The following is a 24,439-nucleotide window of genomic DNA, read 5'->3' as shown; positions in this document are numbered from 1 at the left end:
GGAAGATTAATCGGTTCGGCTATTTGTCCGGTAGGAAAGTGAAACAACTTCCCCAACCCGACGCATAATACCAACTTTCGCCTGTTTCCAGCATTTGTGGTGCGTTGTGGTTTGGGATCAACACGCTACGGTAAAGTCAGTGCATTGTCAAGACGCTTAGATTTGACAGATTAATTGAAATTTCTGCTTTGGACGATCAAACCGCCCCCCGAACAGAAGGTAGAAAGAGAGTGTTACGGGTCTGGAGCGGAAACGGTGCTCGGTGGAATTCGAGAGTACCTCTTAAAAGTGACGAGCTTGTCTTGCTGTAGTTACCCCTTCTTGAGAATGATGAGAAATTATGGCACTTTACCCACTTCACTGCGTGCTTCTTTGCCGACCCTTTCCCGGCACAGCGCGTTTACAGGAAGAGAGTAAAAGTGAGAAACACCTAGCCAAAAGAGGGAAGAAAGTAACCAAACACCTTCCCCCCCATTACACCTTTGCGCGGATCGAACATTAAGCGTGAACAACGAAATCAGTTCCAAAAGTGCAATCAAAGAAAGGAAATACACCCGGTGGTTTGTTATTCGAGTTCGTCGCTTACGGGGTTTCTTCTCGCGGACTCTTCTGTTTTGGGAGGACGACGGCTGGAGCACATTAGCGAAACATATATCACCCGGACCGGATGCAGTTAAGCTGCACTTAGTAAGCGTCAAGATCACTTTCAGGTGGAGGAGAGTGAAGGAAAAGGCGGAGATTGAAATAAGAAGAGATTGCTAGCAATGCTGCTGCCGTTACCTGATCGAGATAGTATCTCTGTGCTCCCACCAGACAACAAAAAAGCCAAATTTCGAATAAACTTGCGAATTGACGTTCAATGTACATAATGTTCTTCACTGCTCAGGGTGTAATCATTCGATTGGTGTGGTTTATTTTTATGAAAGGGAAAGTTTTCGATGACAATTATGCTTGCGTGAGAGCTTTGGTACATGAATCGTTCAATAATTTCGAGATATTTTGATGACTTTAAATAATTGAATGTAATGTTCCGTGATCAATTAAAAAATATCTGTTAAACACGATCGACTGTGACAGCAAAACACAGTTGAATTAAGATTTCAAACGCCTTCGAAGTCCAAATAAAAATTCTAAGTCATTCCAATGTAGCTCGGTCGCAACAAGCGATATAAAATCAACGAAATGACACTAACAAACGAGGTTCCTAATTATTTTTTCTAAAGCATATAAATCAAACAGTAATTAACACCAATGTTCACTAGCAACACCAAGCAGGCTGAGTCGTCAACTGTAATTTTACGAATCAGATTAAAACAAATCATGATCCTTCTTCACGGTCCACTTTTTTCGCCAACAAAATTTAGCATCAAAATTTCTGCTAGTTCTACACCAATTTTCCAAGAAAAGCAGACTTAAAATTAAATAGCATCGGCTGCCCGTAAGCACTGCTTTGGCCGTTCACCAGCAATTTGCCGATACACATAAACCGGAAGAACTGTCAAATTGGGCGATGGATACGGTGAAGTCACGCCACGGCGAACGCGACACCGAACGACGAACCTGGGACACAGACAGTTATAATTAAGGTCTGGTGCGAAATTAGCGACCGTTCCTAACGCAAACGCTAGCTGTGTGCGGCTGTTCGTGCTTCGTTTGTTTGGAGGACTTTTATTGTTCGATGTCTTTGCATGTGGATGTAACGCGCGCGACGATACGCATCGAATCGAATGCTCGTTTGCTGGGATCGTTTCCTGAAGTCTGATCACGTTGATCCGTTGCGTGCCGCTTTGGCCAGTGTCACTGATGTCTCTATGTACACTGTCGGTAGAGATTTCCGAGGCCGGCATACGCGATTGATCCAGACGCGAAGTAGCGATTTCGTTTCCAGGGAAGAAACAAAGCGACCACAGGTTGAAGCATCGTTGATGGAGATAGAGTCACGAGTTATGGAGCAAAATATGAACTACTAAGTAGTAAATAGAGCTCCACATAAACACGTATATCACAATAAGCCTTCCCTGCCCATCTAGCGTCACCTTAGAAACATTTCAACGTGTACGTGTCGATCAGTTGCTGAACGATTGCAAACGCTTAGCGCAGGCGCTGAGCTTCACCGGAGCACAAACTTCATTAGTCATCGGAGCTAATAAGCGAACCCGGTGTGCCCGGTGCTGCTAGAAAGCAAACGTAAACAGTTCACAATGCGACAAACACACGGGCGAAACCTTCCATTGGGTTTACGTCACCCCCAGTACAGCGACTATTGCTGTGGCGGGGCAGCAAACCGCAGCAGAGACGATCAGGTTCCGGCGTCGTCCGGATAAGGTCAGATGAGTCCCGCAGCAACACGTGACACACATTCGCGCCCGCTCGTGTGGTGGGGAAACCCCGAACGAAGCTTCCAGAGGAGTACCCAGTGGGCATAAGGGTGATAAACAGAATTTGTTTGTTTGCCTGTCTCTTCGCACAGAATGATTTCCAATTCACGAATATAGAATAAGTGGAGTGAGTTCAAAGACCTACCACCTTCTACTAGTGTGACGCTGTATCCGATCACCTTCAAAGGTGAACTGGCCCTTTAGTTTGCCTCGCTCTCGGTACAAAACCCCGCGATTAAGGTTGCACGACCGACGGAGAGTCAGGCGCACCAACGCAACGGCGATCGGTGTGTTTTGAAGCTTGTTTTCGTTTCACTGCCCACCGTACAGGAATAGTCGAATGGAGAGACCGCAAAAAAGCGGGACACTGTCTGGATTCACGGTCGCAAAACTAAAAACATTGTAAGTCAACAACAACTTATTCTTTTTTTTGCAACGAAAGTTGAAGAAAATAGCAATCACCCCACATCCTTTTACTATAAACTGTCAGCTGAGGTTAGGATTTATGGCGTCACGTCATACGCTCCAAAAACCGGTCTTCTTCTGACGGATAGGTTTTGCTCTTTCGCTTTTTCTTTCTTGCGATTGATTTAAAAGCGACGGAGAATGGAGTTCCACAGTGCGGGACACGAACTCGAACGTCTGGAGGCGTCCATGATTCATCACACCCGCAAACGGTTACAGAACCGGAACAAAACACCCCAAGATCCTACGTTCTGTGGGGATTGAGAAACTAGATCCCGCGGCGAAGGCGGAAACCGGACGTGCTACATTACTTGCTGAGCAGCAAGCAGAGTAAAAGCAAAACAGATATTCACTTTCTTCCCTTCTACCTGTTGGAATAAACAGATATTAATAAACATTTATTTACAGCATGTTTGTTAATTCTGCTATACCCGCCAGACATCGGTTGACGTAAACCGACAAAACAGGGAAGAAGCAACAAAAAAAACCACCACTGGAAATAATTATGGATGGTTTTTTTTTACGACGCATTCGTCCTAAAATAGTATTATTTTCTCATTAAGGTTCCCGCTTAATGAGCCATTGCTCAGCGGTAATGGTACGTTTCAAGGGCTCACACTCCGCTTTATTGAATTGTTTGTTCTGGTGACCGTGATATTCAGACGCTATCGAACGCTCCCCAGACGTCTGTTGCTCCAGCGGATCTAAGGCAGAGCGCCGTGAGGAGGAGATTGGGTTGTTTTTTGCGTATGCACACCACGCATACGAACTAGAATACATTATCGCATTGGAAAGCGGGTCAGCATAAAATCATGCTCTGTTTCAGGCTGGAAAGTGGGAGCAGTTGTGTACAAAAAACAAATGGGGAAGACTACGGTCTTAGGTAGATTTGAAACATTTTGAGCTAAAAAAGAGTACGTTAAGACGTACAATAAACAAACACAGCTCATTGCACTTGATGGCGTTTAAATCCTAACATTGGAAATGATTACAAAAGTGAACATTTGTTACATTAAAATAGGGAATTATGAAGTATGTTCGATCCATCGTGTATAAAGAGCATAAAGTTTAACATAACATTGAGAAATGTACGATTGATGTTCAGAACTAACAACAAAAAGCTTTAAACACTTTCCCTACTAACAATGACATCCCCAAAACCAGCTCAAAACAATGCAAAATGGTTAAACTATTCCATCTAATTAAAAGAACCATGTTCCTTCCCTCGTGTCTGGCTCAGAGATTTGCCATAAAGCCTTCAAGACCTTTCCCGGGTCATCGGAAAACAACACAGGTAGCACTGTGGGAGGGAAAAACATCACTCCAACAACGCAACGGGCCAAAAAAAATCATTTCGTACCACATTTATCCTGTTGCAAACGCCTTTCCCTCCCACTAAACGGTTGTCCACCGAGCCGCGCAGTTGGTCCACGCAGGCCGAAAACGGGGCCCCAAAACCACAGCACGCAAAAATGTCCGACTCAAAAACAAACCACACACATAAAACAAACGGTACCACACAGCGCCAAATAAATGTGCTAATGTGCGGTGCTGTTTCCCGGGCGCTGTCGTCTCTTCCCCTTTAACACACACAAAAGCTGGTGGCCACGGAATTACCACTTTTCTCACACGTACACGTTGCAACGTACAGACGCAGTTTGGGTAGGATTTGTGCCTTTTGTCCTATATGCAGAGAAAATAAGGCAAACGATCAACCAAAAAACAACACACACGATGCACACCAACGTTTGCAAAACTCCACCTAACTTCAGCTTTCTCCTTGTGCGTCCTTCCCCGAGCGCCGTTGTTGCTGACGATGACAGCTGAAGTTGTTGCTTTTCCGGACAATTCTTCATAGCCACAAAATTCACCCACCAGGCCCCAGACCTTCAGTGCCATCCTACCACAATTCGCTACACGGGAAAATCTGTCCAGCGAGCTGCTGCTGTTTTGATATGTGTGCACTGTTGGCACTACTGGTAGGCACGGGAAAAAGTGCCACTTTTCTTCCACAGGCTCTTTCCACGACAGCGCACAAACAGATAAGCGCCGGAATTTCCCAAGCCCCTTTCCTTTCTCTCTCTCTCTCACTGCCTGAGAAACCGTAGGAAGGAAACATTTACTTTCCGACAGCTGTGTTGGGTGTCATTTTGAGGTTGATTTGTTTTCCTGCTGATGACATTCTGTACCTTCACACACTATTTATTTCTTCAGCAGCTTTACTTTTTCTCCTACTTTTCCTATCCACTTTGCTCACACATCAACACACACACACACACGCATAACGAGATTCAGCTGTGTTTGTGTGTGTGCGTTTGCGGCACACGTTAATTTGATGCAAATGCAGCAGGCAAAAACAAAACTAGCACACGCGCACACACACACTGTGCCTGCTCATCAGCAGCAGCAGCAGCTGCAACAAGTTGCGTTTCATTGCGGATGCACATTGCACACACGCAGACGTATATCTCTCGCCGCCTGCAACACACTGATTATTCAAATGCCATTGAGGCAAAGCGGCTTGTAGGCGGGCTTCGTGTAGGTTTTGAGGTCTTCAAAGCGGGGCAACTATTTTTCACTCAACTGCTGCTGCTGCTGCTGCTGCAGCAACAAGCCACTATTTCAAATGTACACACACAAACACACAGCTGCAGTTTAATGCATTTCTTCACAACACTTGCAATCTGTGTGGCTGCTTCTTTCTACACCCTTCAGTTGCTTTACTATTTACTTTTTTTGAAAAGAAATTTTATTCTCTTTGCCTAGGCTTTGTATCATTAGCTTTTGCGTGACGTTATTTGGCAAAAGTTTAAACGCCTCTCGCTTTCCAAGACTCGACGGCCACACCCAGCAACTTGCCAAAAAATCACCCAAACCCCATCCCTGCCCAGCCCTCGGGACATTAACGGCGATTTAACACTGCGAAGCACCCTTCGGACACCTCTTCCGCTTAATACCTTCGTGCACTAATTTTCCACCGGCTTTCGTTGCAAGCAAACCCGAACACGCACAAAATCGGGAAGAAACACTCGCGCACGCACTACAACACGCCCGCCAGGGCTAAAACATCGACCGTAGCCTCGTGCCACCAATTATTAAAACTTTCGTTGATGCACCAACCAAACTCCGCTCCAATTATAGCACACACTTGCAGCACACTTCGCCTTTCCTTCGCCTTCCTTGGAGCGGGGTTTTTTTATGGTTTCGTTCCGATTTCGCGAATCAAACGGCAACGGGATGAGACACAACGAACACACCCCGCGAGGAGGGGGTCGAAATATATGTGTCGTTTGGGCGTACTAAGGCACCGCTTGAATCTCCGCACACACTGCGCAACGCACGTAGAGGAACTTAAATGTGGCACGCAATCGAAAATTTAAATCAGAATCGCAACACTAACCGCACTACTGGCAAAAGCGGGAAAACGGGAATACTACTAGTGGTGAAGTGTGTTTTATTTGTTCGTTTCGGTAAAATCGGATTTGTTGTCGTATTTTGTTTTTTCTCTCTCTTTTTGTGTTCTGGATTTTCACCAAAGCCACAAAACGGTAACACAAACGGGAGACTGTTGGCCAGATTATCGTTGGTAAAAGTTCAAAAATTAATTAGTCGTAGCCCGGGCGCGACACAATTAATCAGGTTAACCAAGGAAGCGGGACAACCCGTCCTTGACGTCGCTGCTGACGTCGTGTACTCGGGATAAAAATAATAACAAAAAACAACGAAACAAAAAAACGAAACCGCGAGCGAAACCACGCGCGATCGTGCTTTCGGTCTGTACGGTGGCGTACGTCAAGTCGAACTAAGCGCGCACACGCGTTACGCTAGCGCACTACGTTACCTCTCCGTGGGTCGTAACGCTACCCTCTCTACAAAGGGTAAGTCTCTCAAACGATTCTCTCGCGATTTACGCTGCACTACACTCATAAGCAGCGTACGATAAAGCGGGATAGAATGAAAACATCGAACTAAATGTTTCAGAGAGGGTGATGGGAGCGAATTCAACTTGCTCTGAGTATTTCACCCCCTCAACGTGGAGTGGTCGCTGTGCGATGCATTTCGCTCGCTCGCTCTCTCTCTCTCTCTCTCTCTCTCTCTCTCTCTCTCTCTCTCTCTCTCTCTCTGTCGTCTTCGGACTTCTCGACGGATGTTTCCCGGTTGAGCGATTTCGTCCCGGGTGTATTTCTTGCGACCGCGGGATGTGATGAAAATTTATAAGGGCCTACCATCGCCACCACTTCCACTCGGCGACCACTGGCTTGTTGTGTACAAACGGAACATCGAAACGAACGGGAAATGACAACCAGGAGAGGGGAGAGGCCAGTTCCGGCCCTAAGCAACATGGCATAAAGTACTCGCCCGGTTGTGTGTTCTTGCCGTTTGGTACATCGCACAAAGGAAAATGCAACGGTGGAGGGCAAGTAGCGAAAGTGTAGTAGTGAGAATAGGAGACAGAGAAAGAAGTAAATGCTTCTAGTTATGCTAAATTACATGAAAGACTTGAGCGTAAAGCAACGAACCTTCAATAGCTACGTAAGACTTGAACGTAAAGAAACGAACCTTCAACAATGTGCGTTAAATGTTTAATCATCAAAGAAAAATGTTAAAAAAAGTTAAAATGAGTAACATAAAAAGAGTTCAATGTATACTGTTTGTATTATAATTTTTGCGAACTTTCAGAAAATGTATTATGTAAACGATGTAAAAGGCAAATCATGAAAAAATCTTGATTTACGTTAATTCTACCAATCAAAAGATTTCAACGGTCACATCAGTGACAAACCTTCGATAAACCAATGCCATGGAAAAATATGGAAAATGGAATAGAAAAATAAAGTTGAACATTAAACAGAAGACATTCTCTTTTATTCGATAATAAAAAAAATGGATAGTTCCATATTTTTGAGAAGTATTTCGAATAGCTAGTTTCTTATTGATATATTTCAAATTCACAAATACGCAATAAATTGTTTTAAATACCATTATGATTGCTGTCAATCAATTTGACAGTTTTGTTTAAAGTTGAATTTTATTGATAACAGTCAAAATTACTGGAAAGATGTTTATATAACTCATAAACTAAATATATGCTTAAATATGTCATGTACTATATCAGTACAAATAAAATTCAAGAAAAGACTTCAATCATCAAACATGCGACGAACCTTAAAACATGTTCGAACAAAGTGAAATCAATAGAATACATAACAGAAGGACTGAAATGAAGAGTAAATTAGATTGGTTATTTCATTTTAGTAATGGTAGTATTTACCATATATTTTTCCCGACCTAATACCACAAAAAATAAAGAATGGCTGTAAAGACAGTAATTCTTCGTCGTACAGTGCAATATTTAGTTAACGACGGACAATTTCTTCTGCCGGTGGACCGCTTTTCGAGGGCACAGTCAAACGATGACGCGTTCATACCCACAAGAAGGTCAACAAAAACGGTAACGACGAAAGCAGTGTGCGACTAAATGAGTTAACTATAACTAGGAAAAAAAAAATGCAGGAAAAAGGAAAAAGTACCTTTGTTCTGCTGCACTTGAAAGCCATTTTTGTGCCGCAAAACCGGACAGTTGTGCGAGTTTGCTTTGTTTATTTTGCGCTTTCCTTTCCGTCTATGTTGACACATTGCACAATGCAGTATTGCACCTGGGTGTGTGGCTGTATGTGTACACAATGGTAAGTATGCCCACCATGCTTCACAAGACCTGCGCACCCGTGCACTGTCCGTTTGTCGTTAATCATGTTGTTGCGTTCGCTTATGAACAGTTTTCTTTAACACCGCCACTCCCCATGCAACACGGAAGCAGGAAACTTGATCGAACTCTACAATTAGCAATGATGAAAAAGAAAACAGCAAAGAACAAACCTTCACCGGGTGCCGTTTTTCAGCAAACCCTTCGGCAGTGTTGCTCCTCCGACGAAGCAACGACCTTACAACAATTGAAATTGCGTGCCGCGTGATGATGCTGCACTCCCAGGGAACGGTGCAGCATGGTAGTACCTTTTCCTGCTGCGGCGCTGCTGTCTGTTGCGGAAAAGCCACCCAACGGTAACGGGCTGGATTAAACAGTTGCACGTTTGTGTGTGTGCAACTGCAGCTCGATCAATTATGCGAATGCACACAATGATCTCATTGCGCATTATTGACATAAGAAGCGTTCGAGGGAGAGAGCGAGCAAACAACGGGAAATGATAAAAAGCTTTTTGTGGAGCAACAGCAGCAGCAGCAGCTTAAAGTTTATTAGAGTTTTGTCATAGTTGAACCAAGGGTCACGTTTTAAGTGCGTTTTTTCTCCATTGCAAATGAAAAGAAGCAAATGGATCGAGGAAGTTAGTGTAGAGCGGTTACCAATTGTGGCACGTCCAGCAGTCGAAAAAAAAGTTCTGCACAAACCGTAATACTTTGACACGAATTACTGGAGAAGGCCATTCTTATCTCATTCTCGCTGAAGAGATGACTCATTAGCTTTTGTACTGAGGCATCACTAAGCACACTTACATCATTGCTGCTTTATGAAACAATATTCCCAATGTTCTAGGGCTTCTGATTTGCTCTCTTCACGTACAACTTGAACGAAGCGATCGTCGTTGCCCACGGGGACGCTACGTTTGCATCGTGCCAATGGCAATGTAAACACGAACGGCTACTTCAGCTAAACAAATCCGCAAACTTTGTATATTTCTCCCGGTGAAGCGACACTGTCGGCGAAGCGGTAGCGGCAGCTTATAGTCTACCCCTTGTCCGGCGGAGTGCCCATTACACTAACTCTGTCTGTCCTCGCTCCCGGTTTTGGGAAAGAGTTTGAGTGTCATCCATCGAAATTTTTGACTGACGTAATCGCAATTGGCAGCGCAAAACAGAAAACTAAACACTGAATAAAAACCACAAACACTTGCAGTGAAAAGAATAATACGCTGACCTGCGGTTGTGTTCGTGTGGCAAATTTTGAGGGCAGCTCGTTTGCCTCTTCATAATGAAGGATCTTCCAATTGTGTTGGAATAGAGACATGTTTTGCTTTCAATTTAAACTCTCCACTATTTTGTAACAAAAGCCGCATGGGACCTTCAATCATCCCTGCCAGCGCGCACACAATCAACCTGGTGCCAAGGGATTAATCCTTGACCGAATCGGGTGCGCATCGATTGTCGCATTTCGTCATCCACGATTTACACGCTTTTGTGTCCCGGGTCCAAAAAAAAACAAACATCAAAGTTACGATCGAGCCATTGCAAAACCTTCCGTCTTTGGGCGGCTTTTCGGATCGGGTGCACGATAAAACTCGTGACCAAATTGTGCGCCGTGGGGGCTGGGCGCACACGAATGAGTCAGGTATCGGGTGCGTTCGATAAGTTCGCGTTTCGCACGGCTAATGCAGGCCACACGATTTGCCTTGGTCACCTGTTCCCGTGGTATTCACGCTATTTGGAGTAGATATCAAGGCAGCAGCAAGCGATTTGTTTGCTCCGCCTGAAGAAATATTGTAAAACAAACCTTCTATCATATTATTGTTTCATAGGTCTGTGATGATTTTGTTTTTTGGTTATGTATTTGAATATCTTAAATTATCCCATTTGATGGTTTAAGTTAGAAAGCTATATTTTAGTCTTTGTGAGTTGAAAAATCATCAACCGAGTATTATTTTCCATACATGTTTAACAGTTGTGTTTGTGTACCAACTATCATGCTTCGCAAAGTTAAAAGTTGTTATTTGCAAAAATAAATAAAAAACATTGTTTCAAACTGTTTTCAATCTATTAGGATATACTATTTGTGCTTCTACATAAAACTATAAAAGCCAATCTACTCATCCCATACATGTGAATGATTTTTTATTGATTGATTTAAGTTAAAGCTGATCAATAGCCGGCATCGCGAATAAATGAACTCTTTTTAACAGTCGTTTAAAGTTCATTTTGGTTTAACCGAGTTCATTTGTTGTTCATTCCTGTTAAAATAAACGACCGTCAAAACAGTTAACGACTGCTCGATATCGCATATAGGCAAACACGGGGAAAAAATTCGAGCAGTATAATTAAACGACTGTTAATTTATATCGCATACGCTCTTGACAGTCGTTTGTTTAACGGCGGCATAGGACCAGTCGTTAAAATTAACAAATGAACTCAATGCGTTCGCGATGCCAAATTCTAGCAATTTTTAACGACTCTGGTTAATTTTTAACGACTGTTAATTTTAAACCAATTCTTTCGCGATACCAGCTAATGTTATGCTGAAAATGGGGCCTTTCGCGATACTAGACAGCTTTTTTATTTGGAGTTTGACAGTTGGAGGCAGACATCAAGTCAACACTCCATACAAAACCACACACAAAACTAGCCTGCGATTTTCAGCCAAGATTATTTCAGCCTAAAAGCTAGAATCCAATTCGAGTACCTGCTCGAAAAAATGTCAAAACAAGGTCGTGTTTTATTTATTCCAGGATGTATTAAAGAGATAAGGTGGTCGAATCTAGAATAAAAGTGTATGTATACCAGCTTGTTTTTTCTGGCTAAATTTTAACGTCATATTTTGACGGAACGAATGAAAACATTTGCTCAAACAGGCTTTCTGGTCACTTGACGAATAAACAAAACACTCTTAAAACCTTCATTCAGAGGCAGAAGCGATACAAATCAGCCTTCTAAATACATACACCTTGGGATAAGCCCACTTGTATACTATACCCACTTTGATAGCTGCTCGAAAATTGCTATACAATGCATACAGCTGATAGGCTGAAATTTCAGCCAACGATCTTAAAAGGGAAAGGGGCCCAATGTCAGCTTTTGTTCGGCTAAATGTCAGATTCCATATATAAAATTAATTCAAATCGTAAAACCCTTATTTTAGTTGCATAGATTAATAAAATATACTGTTAATATGTTTTGGTAGAACTTATACTAAAAAAAGAGCATTAAAAAGTCCCTACAAAGTCTACGAAATATTTGGCTTTGTTTGAAACCTATTCCAGAAGACACGTCGCAAGCAACGCCATACAAGCCAACACTCCATAAAAGGGGCTCAAATAATCCTTTTCGCTAGCAATGGTATGAATAGCCAGCTTAAATAGTGTGCGACAGAGAGAGAGAGGCACGAAAGCAACGTGGATCATGTCAAGATCATCACGAAGTGGTTCTCTCCCGTGGCCTGATTGACCTCTTGTTGCCTTACGGCACCGGCCGACAGACCAGGCACCGAGGTAACCCAAAACCTTTGGCGGGGAAAGAGTAAACACACGTCAAACTCATCAACCCCCCGCCGCCTGGGCAGGCTTCTTAGCACATGAAAGGGGAGGATCCCCCAATTCCCGGCCGCTAGCAAACAGCGGCAAAGCACTAAACTCAACCAGGTGGTGTGCACTTGTTGCGATTTGATTATGTCACGAGGAATCTTTCCACCTGGGTCGGTGTGCGTGCAATGGAGCTGCACTGTGTAGGGGACACCACACCGCTTTTACGCGCCATTCTTCTTCGTTACCTTGCGACGTTTAGACAGCAGGCGCAAGGGTGGCCGATTGCGGCGCTCGGGCCGATCGGGTTGATGATGGCACCCTGCCTTGGTTCGGTGCGGCTGCAAAATTGGCGGCGAAATTCAAACCGCGCTTCTGTTACGTGTACGCAAAGCGGGGCAATGGCAATTCAAAAAAGGCCGCCCCGCGTTCCATTTCGTGATTATCACACGTACTGGGCACCGTGCGCAACTCGCTGTGTTTAGCGGCCCACTTTTGGAGTTCTATCGCAAACCCACATAACGGCTGAACATGAACAGAGAGGTGGTTCGCTGTGGCGGCACGTGTTGCAACTGCGCTCCCGGAAGGTGCATTTCTTCCTTATCGAACGAGCGGCTTTGTGGTAATGCGGGTCAGTAGAGGGAAACGCTGACCAATTGTAGGGCGTGGCAATTGTGAAAAAGCAGCACCCTTTGTGGTGCTTTGCAGTGAAAGTAACCATCAATTAATCGCCAAAGCGAGCAGATGTTCTAGCGTGAGCTTTAAATGTTTTTTTTTTATGTGTTGTAATGCAAGTTATGGGCTGTATCGATGGCATCAATCATTTTTAAATACTTACGGTTTGCGTGTAATGGGAGTAGACCAAGTGATTAGGCTATCGAGTAATGAGTCAATTTTTTACCTGTAGAAAAGAAAAGATGAAGCAATCAGTATTGAACAATCGTTTGATAAGATAATTTATGGGAGCGATGAGAGATTTTTTATTTACTGTAATTTTATACTGTTGTTCAGTTTCTTTTTCTTTGGAAAATGAGTCACAATAAAATACTTCTGGAATACATTTCACGATCAGCATTATTCGGAACCGTCCGGAATCTGAATTCATCCAGAGTTGGAGACGTCTGAAGTCGGGGTCGGAGTCGGAGTAGTTTGGAGTCAGAGTTGGAGTCATCCGGAGTCGAAGCGGGAATTGTCCAGGATCGAAGTCATGCGGAGTCCGGAGACAGAATTGTTTTAAGTCGAAGTCGTCCGGAGTCGTCCGAAGTTGTCAGGAGTTGGATAGTTCGGAATCAGAGTTGGAGCCATCTGGATTCGGAGTGGTCCGAAGTCGGGGTCGGAGTCGTCCGAAGTCGGAGTCGGAGTAATCTGGAGTCTTATTATTCGTCTTATTAAGTTGGAATCGTCGGGATTCAGAGTCGTCCGAAGTCGGAATCGGAGTAATCTGGAGTCATGGAGTCATCCGGAGTCGAAGTTGGAATCGTCTGGATTCAGAGTCGTCCGAAGTCGGGGTCGGAGTCGTCCTAAGTCGGAGTCGGAGTAATCTGTAGTCATGGAGTCTTCCAGAGTCGTAGTAGTCTGAAGTCAGAGTTGGAGTAGGATTTGGAATCGTCCGGAGATGGAATGGTCCAGAGTAGGAGTCGTCCTGAGTGGAAGTTGGAGTCGTCCGGAGTAGTTGTTGGAGTCGTCCGGAGTAGGAGATGAAGTTGTCCGTAGTAAGATTCGGGAGTCATCGGGAGTCGAGGTCGTAGTCGTCCGGAGTCGGAGTAGTCCGGAATCAGAGTTGGAGTCATCCGGAGTTAAAGTTGGAGTCGTCTGGATTAGGAGTCGTCCGAAGTCGAGGTCGGAGTAATCTGGAGTCATGGAGTCATCCGGAGTCGAAGTCGAAATCGTCCAGAGTCGTAGTAGTTTGGAGTCAGAGTTGGAGTCGTATGAAGTCGAAGTCGGACTCATTCGAATTTGGAGTCGTTCGGAGATGGAATCGTCCGGAGTAGGAGTCGTCCTGAGTGCTAATCAGAGTCTTCTGGAGCGGTTGTCGGAGTTGTCCGGAGTAGCAGACGGAGTCGCCTGTAGTGGGAGTCGGGAGTCAGAATCGTCTGGAGTCGGCCAGAATCGAAGGCTCCGATTCCGGACGACTCCACTTTTATTAATGACCAACTCTGACGCCGGCCGACTTTCTAGTCGGGGAGTTAAGAATGAAATCATTAATGGAATCGATTCATTAAACATTAATCATTGATTTTTTTCGTGATGTTCGAGATTTAGCTGACGAAAGAAGCAATAAACTTATAACGTTTTCATACACGGCGCTGCTGAAGATGTTGATCATTTCCTTTTTATATTTCTTTATATTTCGAGATGTTTTATTGTAATCGCAATGACATGTACGCACCATTTGCCGCATATCGTAATCAATCAATCAATTTCACTAATTAAACCATTCCAACATCTGAATCCCGATTCCGTCCTCAACCCGCTGCGCCAGTTCCCATCCGATCGACCGGATGAACGACTTACGATCGTCTCATAACTGAACCCGTCCGTCACATAACGTTTAGGTTTATGTATGTAACCTTCACGGCGGCGGCCTGACCCGCCTCAGAAGTCGCGTTCGAACCGAACATAAATATCAAACGCACAGCACCACCCCCTCGTGCGACACACCACGAGGGGCGCGCGTTGATAACGCCGTTGTGTGTCTTTCGACAGTCGACAGTCGGCCAGACAACAAAACCGGAAAGTAAAAGTTGCCCTTCTCCGTTCTACGCACGTTTTCCCACCACCGCCACATCCACAGCGATTCCCGCCCAATTCCCAATGCACACACGCACCCGGGCGAGAAACACTTTCCCGCACCAAACCCGACCGGTTCCGGTGCCCTTTTTGTCGTGTGTCGGTCTGCGTGTGTGTGTGTGGCCGGTTCGAAATGTGCGATCCGATTCGCTACATAATAATTCCACGAAAACGTGTCGATCGCATTGGGCTGCTTGGGAGGGGGATTGATGATTGCGCAACCCATCATCATCACGATGGGTTCGATCGAAATGACAGCAAGCGAGGAAGGAGAGACTCTGGATTACTGGAGTAAGGCAAAAAAACTGTCAATTGAGTAGACCTTTCGGCAACTTTCTGAGATCGTACACCACACCACAAGCACAGGTCGTTCCCTTTCTTCCAACAACAAAAAATGGTCAGCTTTCTTATCACATCGACACCGTGGTGCGTGCTCTTATGCCACGGACATGGCCGCTTTTGCACACAACCAGGAAGTGTGGCGGTGGCATTCGAAGTCGGACGCGGAACGCGAATGGAAGAAGAAATGTGACCTACCCGCTCTGTTGCATTGATTATGTACCGGGCAGGATAAAAGCTGCTGCTATAATAAGCATAAAAACGCCCGAGCCGAGTAACCTTTTTCGGGGTGGCGGATTGGCGGTCGCTATATCTTTATCGGGGCTCAAAAAGAAAACACAACGAAAGGCGATGTGTGTTGAATTTTAAAAACCAAACCATCCCTTCCCGAAGCCGTTTTTTCCACCCCTAACCAACGGTGGGGCACGAGCGGACACAATTCACAATAAACATTTCACTGTTTTGTCAACGATCCTCTTTCAGGCTTTACAGCACCCCCCAAAAAAAAAGGAAGGAGAAGACTATAAACTACAACGCGATAACGAGCACGTGTTGGGAAGACAATATATGTATAAATTTATCACGTTTGCGGCATTATACTTTCATAATCGTTTACGCGTCTCACTAACTTTGCGACCCAAGTGCCATCGCTGTCTACGAGACGATGACATACGATCGCACTAATATGGATCAAAATAAAAAGCAAAAAATAAGAAAAAACATACATTCAATTGCAGTGTAAATACGATTTATTTTCAATCAACACCTTTGTTTACAGCAGCGCTTTATGATTTGATTTTGATTGATTTAAGCTGAAGTATATTTGATGCGCTCACTTGCTTCACTTGGAATTGGAACAAAGTGCATTACAATTCACTGCGCGTCTCTTTCGCTATGAGGCAAAAGCTCAATTACAGTTTTGAATTGTGAGACAACACACGCTCGGAAAGAAGAAGGAAAAAAAAAGCGCCCCAACCAACCGAAACGCCGTTTCGATCAAATCGTTTTGATAAATTTCATCGGGTGTAGGGTAAGCTTAATCCAACGCTGATGCGGTAGATTTCCTTTTTTTATCGATTTACTTTTCGCTCGACACGACGTCAGCCACACATGTGCATCGAACCGATCACTCGATCAGCATTTTTCCCACCGCATAATTAATAGTGGATGCAGCTTCTGGTTGTGTTTTTCAAGTGCATTTCTTTACAGGGTTTTGCAGGGGTTCTCATACTTGTGGGACACTTGCTGGACTTTATCTTATTGGAAGTGAACTTCATATGTTGGAAATTGGACTCTATAGCACCTATTTTGGCCAGGCTCCTCGAAAATTCCTATTGGATTTGTCCAACAAGATTGTTATAGAATCCAATTCCCATTGTATTACAGGGTTTCAAATCAGTTTGAAAGCTGGATTTGTCCAACAAGGGTACTATAGAGTCCAATTCCCATTACATTAAGTTCATTTCACGTAAGAAAAAGGTAATAAAGTGTCCCACAGCTATAAGAACACACACACACACACTGGTATGCATCGTTGTTGAGGATGAATAAATTGGAGCATCTTGAACAGAAGGAGAAAAAAACAGTGAGAGTAAAGGTGGCCCTGGCCGTACAAAATGGGGCGTTTGAAACTCATCTCATCACACCCCGCACGTGTTTAAGCTTCCTTTCGTTTTTACTCCGAAACGGGTAGCATTTGCGCCCTTAATCATACGCTCGAAAAGAAAAAAAAACACCAAAAAAGATGATGCCGCTGTTTGAAAGATGAGCCTGCTTTCGACGCTGGGCGATTTGTGGTGGTTTAAAAATGAAAACAATTCACATTACCCGGGCCATGCCGGCGACGAAGCATGAAATTGAAAGCATATGCGCGCACACACACACACACGTCTATTTCCATCAAAGCAGTACACTAGTTCGTCGCCGCCCTTCGCCCGATTTCGCTGCCGCGCGCCTGTCAATTTCGCAGCACAACGCTCAAAAGGCTGCAGCATGAAAACATGATGGTTCGGTCGCCCCTAACCATCGCCAACAATGCACGTAACATAATTCAATTGAACTCTTCATTGGCAGCCCGCACCCCACCCGTCTACACGGCATCGATCTAACCCGATACACACGTCTTTCAATGCCGGGGGCGCATTAGCCATGACACGACCCTTGAAGGAGTTTCTGTGGTTTCGATTTCACACAGCCCTGCGGTTTTGTGAGCGTGTGTATGTGTGTGTGTGTGGGGAGGTTTTCAAATTTTATTGTAACCGTACGCGCGAAAAGCTCATATTTGTGTGTCGCATGTTTTCGGGTGGAAGGTTTTTGCATGAGAAACAAGGTAGAAAATAACCTTCGATCAACAAGCAGAAAGAAAGACACGTCACACACACACACACACACACACACACACACACACACACACACACACACACAAAACCTTCCCTTGACTTTGTTGTCGAAAATTGGTCAACCATGGATGGAGAACGAGCACGGGGGGGGGGGGGGGGGGATACACACCGGCTGGTACACAGGCTTAACAGGCGATCTAAGTGTCCGTGGCACTAGCGACGACAAAACGGTCGTCCATCATCCGCAACCATCGCGGATTGACGCGCCGCACACAACGGAAATTGCATTAAAACGGTGTCAAGACGGCGGTCGCGCGTTCATAATTGCCGAAACGAAGGTGGAAAAGGGGAAAGGAGAAGAAGCGGGAGGGGGGGGGGGGGTTTGTCAAAAGGGGAGGACAAAGAATAACAAACGCGCAACTGACACCGTTTGACGACAGCAACAACTGAACGGCGGCACGATGTTAAAAATTAACGAAAGATTTAAATGAACGAAGCGACGAACCTCAACACCGCTGCATACAATACGGCGGCTTACAGCGCTCCTCGAACGTTTTGCAAAACTGTGCTGCACTTAGAACCGGCGCAGCACACACGAGAGACGCTGGCGCAGTTGTGCAGCGAAACCATTTATAGTAAAATAAGCAGCGCTGGGAACCGATTTTCTTGAATGAACCATTTGAAAGGTGGCCGGACGTAAACGGGACAGCGACACAGTCCGAACGGTTTCGTTTCCCGTCCCGCCGGTTAGTTTTCTTAATTACATTACCCTTGACATAACAAGAAAAATTGATTGAAATTAGCTGACGCTGGTCGCGCTGGTGGAGGTATATAGTTAATTGCCTTAGTTCTTAGCTCCCCCCTAAATGGAGTTGGAGTTCCGGTTTAGCAGTGAGTGGTTGTGTTTTATGTTGATGGTTTGTTTGCAGTGATTAAAGGAAGAAAGAAAACAAAAACGAAACGGCTTTATTAACCTTGTGCGTTGGGTAGCGGTGGTCTAATGGTGGTTGGATAAATTTCATATTTATATTTGGAATTCAAGGCTTGTAGCGCTCCGCGCAACCTTGCGCGTAATGCAACCGCCCCAAAACCACGGCGATGCATTACGCCGTTTTCTCTGCGTGCACTTTTCTCGCATCATCGATTCGAGACACTTTATTGGTTCGTGGCCGGCCTGTGGAAGCGAGCGCCGAGTGTCGACGGTGGCAAAATTAGCTCAGCATCCAGCACCAAACCGTACCGAAATCACCGAGAAACTCAGTCGGCCGCCGCTAAATTTAGCCCGGCGATCGGGTAAAATCGGATCAAGTGAAACATTCAAAAGCAAAAGCAATAGAAAAAAAAACAGCGAACCGAAAAGAAACTATCATCCGAAAAGACAAAGAAGGGCAAAAATCTAATTTACTGCCCGACTGACTACGAACTGTCTCGCGATCTTACTTTTTACAGCGAGCAAGCGAGAGCGGACGAGACCTGCGACTACATGCTCGCCATGACGAAAGTAAAGTCTAAAAATCATGAAAATATCTCCACCCAAAAGCAGCACACCGTCGGCCGTCGCGAGAGCACAATCATTCTATTTGCGTCTGCATCACACCCTTTCGGATCGCACTGTCTCCTGCGCGCTGTGATCGCGACTGTATTATTGCGCATTTTTTATGGTTTGTTGAAACACAGAAGCGTGCTCGCCCCACAGGAAAAGCGAGCAACACAGTGTGTGCTGCTGCACAAAACCTGCTGTTGTGTGTTTCGCAGTAGTGCCCTGCCCGCGGGGGTATATGTTGGGGCAATTCTATTGTTTCGTTCGCTCGTGCTTGTACGGGAAACAGTTTCACCGGGCAGGGCGGCAGGACGGCTGAGTGAAAAGTAAACGAACGGCTTTGGCTAAATTTCGTACCGAAAGGGGCACCAAAATAAAAGGGGACGATTGAAAACGAAGCCCTTTCTGTGTACGTATGTGTGTGTGTGTATGTGTCCCCTTTTTCCGATGCCACCCACTTCTGCACTGCTGCAAAGGTTGGTAAATTAATTTTCACTTTTAATTTCGCTGTGCTTTTCTGCCTGTCTGCCTGCCTGCCTATCTTGATTCCAAACGGGGCGGTGGAATAGTGCACCACCAAGTGCACGGTAAGAAGAAAGATACGTGTAGTACCCGGGGGGAAGTGGAGCGATATTTACCACCGCCAGTTGGTCGATTTATTTCGAAACGCGAGCAGTTTGCGGGGTTCGTCTCTTTCGCTTTCATTCAAGTCTTTCGAATCTTTTTACGCTGTGCGGCTTGGTTTCGGGGTCTAAAATCATTTGTCTTGTTGCGAATGGTACAGGAGATGGGGAGGGGACGTTTTTCCAACGGTTAAAAGTAATCTTAAATCCCATTTAAACCGTCTGTCATTTGTTAAGGCAGGATAGAATTAAAATTTTCACCAAAGGCGTAAAGCGGTGGAGGCAGCAAGCTGGTAAACAAAATCCTGTCACTTTCAGGACAGGAGAAATTCAAGAATCTCTACACAGTGGTGTTAGGATAATTGCATCCAAATGAAAACTGTGAAGAAAGTTTCCTGCATACCGAAAGACTAATGTTTCGTCGAGGAGCTGTTATTAAGTTCCCCGTAAAGACCGTTGTTATATTGTAGTGTTTTTAGTACGGTTTCTAAACATACTGTTTAGCAGAAAGAGTAAGTTTTGTGATGCACAAACATTACTCTTCACTTCAAAAACGAATCAGACCCAAAGGGTATTGATTTGTAAGTAGAAAGTTTACCAACACAGCAACAATCGACACTTTTGGGGTTGGTACGTGTGTGCGAAGGAACGTACATTGGCTGCAATAAATTTGTCATGCCCTAGGTGAAATGCCGGGGTGAAATGCGATATTTCTTATGAGACATTATGAGGCACTAGCACGATCACGCAATAAATCTGCACACCCTGACCCTCTTCCGCGGACGTTCTTCAGCCCGTTTGGTGCCGCTTTTTCGTCACCACTCTTGGCAAGAAACCGGCAAACCGCCCGAGAGAGATAGAGAGGAAGCCAGATCACAGCAAGCAGCAAGAAGGGCTTCAGAAGGGTTGGCTAACGCGAAGCTTAACACTCTGCCACCGGATCGGATGCTCAAGGCAAATTCGGTTGCATTCGGTTGGGTTTAGATTGTGTAAAATCTCCGACTGTTGTTGGCCCTTCCCTCCGAGCGGTTTCCGAGGGCACAACACACGGTGATGTTTCGAGACCACCTATTTTGAGCTGGCATGAACATTTATCGATCAACATCATCAGCTAGAAAAGAGTAGAGTTAATCCATCTGCTCACACACACACCACACGTGTGCACCAGAATGCAATTACTCACGATTAGATCACTTTCGCGGTCGTGAGGTGGAAGTCTAGCGCTGGAGCGGTTGACTTTTTAAAGGGCTTCTCCCTGTCACGGGGTGGGAGGTTAATAGTAATCGTAAGAAAATCACAAAACCGCACACCAGTTGCTCTTGGCTAATTGACATGTCGGGTTCCCGTCGAGTTGCAACAGTAGGAAGTGGGAAAAATAGTCTCCATCTAGTAGCGTAGAGATTCATTGCAGCATTTAACCACTGCAACCGCATCATCTACAATCGATACACTACAACAGTGGTCGGGAAGGCAGTGAAAATGTACTTTGCATCTAGCTGCGGCAAGTAAAACATTGATACAAACACTTTAAATTGAAAGTGATTTAACTAAGTTCCCGATAGTCTTCCAAAAGATCTTAATAGTCTGGTTTGGGCATTCAGTTTGCATACTTTTGGGCGTTTTACAGCAAGATTCAGATTGAACACACCTTTTTTTTATTAAAATTAGGTCAATTATTGTACCGCCAATGCGGCGTATCATACTATTTTCGCAATCAAACACATAACACAAATTTGTCACAAAGCAATAAAATGGAAGCTAATCAAATCTATTTCCCCACGAAAGAAGAAAAAAAACACCCGGAAACTCGTTCGAGCTCGTTAACAAATTCCCGCTGCGAGTTTAGTATGATTAGCATGATCAGCCGACCGGGATAATTTTATCTTCATCTGCAGTGAAGATGACAACGGGTACGACGACTAAGATGCTGGTGATTATAATGATGATGATGATGATGATGATGATGATGAGTACCGAAATTCCGTGCCACCGAAAGAAAGTGACATCAACGAATCAGCGTATTATGTGGCATGTGGCTGTCCATAGATTCGCTCTCACTACAAACATCTACATCGGTGACATCTACTTTCCATCCTTCCTGGTTGCCTCGCGGTACACTAAACAGGGGTAGTAATAATCAAACCCTACGCTCCAGCACGTTTGTACGTTCGATTTCGATTTCCATTCAGCCGAGAGTAAAATCGAACACATTTTCCTAAACTAGCCGGCCCAATTTGTCGAACGCATATTTTCCCGATTCGGTTCGATTGTTTGCTGATTGGCAGGTTGGAGACAGTTGTCTTTGTGCTTTGTGGTGGTTTGTCTCCGCTCACCCGCATTACTTCCACCATCTCGAGGCGAAGGTACAAGCGTTAGCCGTTCGTGAGCGGCTCGTTTTCCTTTCCTGCATCATATTTCGACTGTCATTACCGAAAACGATCGTTACGGGCTATGAGCGACGCCGAGCTACAGTGCCCATGGGGAGTAGTGCTTTCTCCATTCGTGGATATCAAAAAGCCCACCCTTTATTGATCGCTTCATTTCGTCGTGCACGGTGGAGTTGTCGTGCGGTCCGGAGCCGGGCACGTTGATCATCGCATCGACGAGATTTCAAAGCTCGTCCCCTCGGTTTCCGCCGTATGCAATTGTTTGCCGGGTCGGTTATATTGTTATTGAAATGACAAAATGGAAAGGACAGGGAAGCGGGAAATATGATCGCTGAAAACCGTGAGCGTATTCCTGCCGGAAATGATGTTTCTGCTTTGACTTTCCTTTCATTGCTGAATGTTTTTTGTTGTTGTTGTATTTCTTTCGATGTTGAACCCAACAATCATACCAATCATGCGAAGGAAAAAGTGCATTGCTTATGCAGATTTAATGGGGAAGGTATCGTTAGCTGCATTATGCGGATGGATGATTATTTGTCCAGACCATGCTGCCATTAGCCGGCGTGTATTGATGATGAGCGTGTGCGTCGATCCGACGAGCCGGAACAAGCGGAACTAAAGATTGATTGGATCAGTGCGCGAAGGATGCTTATGGTTTAGCGGAGGTTCTCGCTTGTTTTTGTTTGCTCAGCTTGATTTATGCTTTTTTGGTTTTAAGGAAAAACATGTTAGGTTCAGGAAGTCATTATTGAACGTGACTCTTGATTTTATCCGATTGACACCTAATATGTAACGTTTAAAGTATATACGTAAATTTATATCACTGGAAAGTCTTCACTAAGACCCAAATGTTGAATATCTAAAAAAATTCAATTATTTTTGACCAAATATGTTGGGATGCATTTAAGCTCAGGCCTATTACTTTGCCCAATTTCCCCACCAAGATCACTCTGCACCAAGTATTGCGCGAGTAGCAGGTAAGTTAATTTAGGTTTAACTTGCTCCCATTTACCAAACTGGCCCGATGCGGTCAATGATCCAATTCAGCTGTAGGAGCTGTGTTACACAGATCACCGGACAAGCGCACAAATTCTGTCCCAAATTAAGTGAAATGAATTTTCGCTGCTCTCAATGGTGGCTCACCGGCCCACCAGTGAGAGCGAATGGCAGCAGCACTTTACCCAAGCATAATCCAATTTTGGAATATGTCATACTTTACGTAACGATTGCGACCGAGAGCCATCGCGCGGGTTGTACGGGCGCTGTCAGGTGCGCCGCAGATCGCAGCGCCACAATAAACCCGAAACCAGTGAGCTTGCAACACGTACCAGCTGAAGCAACGATTGAACCTCGGTACAGCGTCGAAAGGCATAACAGTGGATCGGTGTGGGGGTTTATTTTGGTGTGTGTGTTTTTTTTTATTTGTGTCACCAAAAAAAGACCCCTGCTGCCCGACAAGCCGGTGTCCGGGAAGAAATAATGAAGCTATAATGAAAAATTTGGCATTCACATTTTAATTGTCCCCTGAGCAAGCTTGAAACAGCCTTTTTTGCGTTCAACCTTTTTACGAAAGAATGAACTTACTTTCACGTAATTTCCTTTACAGGGGGGAAAACGATAAAAACCAATCACTCGTGATAAGATCCTAAAACAGTCACACTAAACCGTAACCAAATTAGGTACGCGGCTCGCGACGGCTGTTTTGTAATTGAGCTCCCTGCACAGCACAGAAGCAGTTTATTCGCATAACAATTTGCACGGCACGGTGGCTGTTGTTGTAATGACCTCTCCTTCCCCTCCAACACCTTCGGTGTGAGGTAGACTGTATTTACCAACTGCTGAGTGCTTCTACTCCATACACTCTGAACACTCTCTTTCTATCGCTAACGATAAAATTCAACTTTAGAGTTGCGCGCGTTCGGAAGCGACGAACCCGCGAAACGCTTGCGGTGTAAGGGGTATCAAAATTCTCACATCATATCGTACCAGCTGATAATGAAATAATGCAACCCCCTTTTCCACTTTTCACGTACCGGCGCAGGGCCAAGTTCTTGCATCAAGTCCGGGGGGGTCCGGCTCAACCCTAATCGACTTCAGAGCCTCCAATCTCGTGCGCAAGAGCAGTTAATCAACGTTATTCAACCACCCTAGCTCCCTAGATCGGATACCCCCGCCTGCTTTCGAGCCACATATACCTGCATCGATCTGGTACGAGGAGCCTTTGCCTTAAGGGTTTTTGTTTTCGTGCGACGTGGTCGATCGATCTATGCTGCGATCTACTGGCGTCCGCTCGCTACACACTTCCATTTTTGCGTCGGCCCAACCGGTGCTCCGGT

The 24,439-nt window shown here is 45.0% G+C and overlaps 1 protein-coding gene across 6 annotated transcripts in view; it reads right to left on the bottom strand.

The window, feature by feature from the left end:
- Positions 1 to 24,439, bottom strand: part of LOC120957667 (IQ motif and SEC7 domain-containing protein 1) — a 177,790-nt gene that overhangs the window by 86,106 nt on the left and 67,245 nt on the right. The window contains exon 1 of one of the 6 annotated variants that reach the window (XM_049608481.1): positions 5,801 to 6,661. The exons of 3 other annotated variants lie outside the window; for them this stretch is intronic. The gene's annotated coding sequence lies outside the window, so the exon portion shown is untranslated. Of the gene's footprint in view, positions 1 to 5,800; positions 6,662 to 24,439 lie in introns of those variants that run through there. 2 more of the 6 variants (XM_040379979.2, XM_049608480.1) reach the window with 2 other exon arrangements.

This window comes from Anopheles coluzzii, chromosome 3 (assembly GCF_943734685.1).
Source record: "Anopheles coluzzii chromosome 3, AcolN3, whole genome shotgun sequence".
In the NCBI taxonomy this organism is placed as follows: domain Eukaryota; kingdom Metazoa; phylum Arthropoda; class Insecta; order Diptera; family Culicidae; genus Anopheles; species Anopheles coluzzii.
This window is presented reverse-complemented; position numbering and strand designations above follow the sequence as displayed.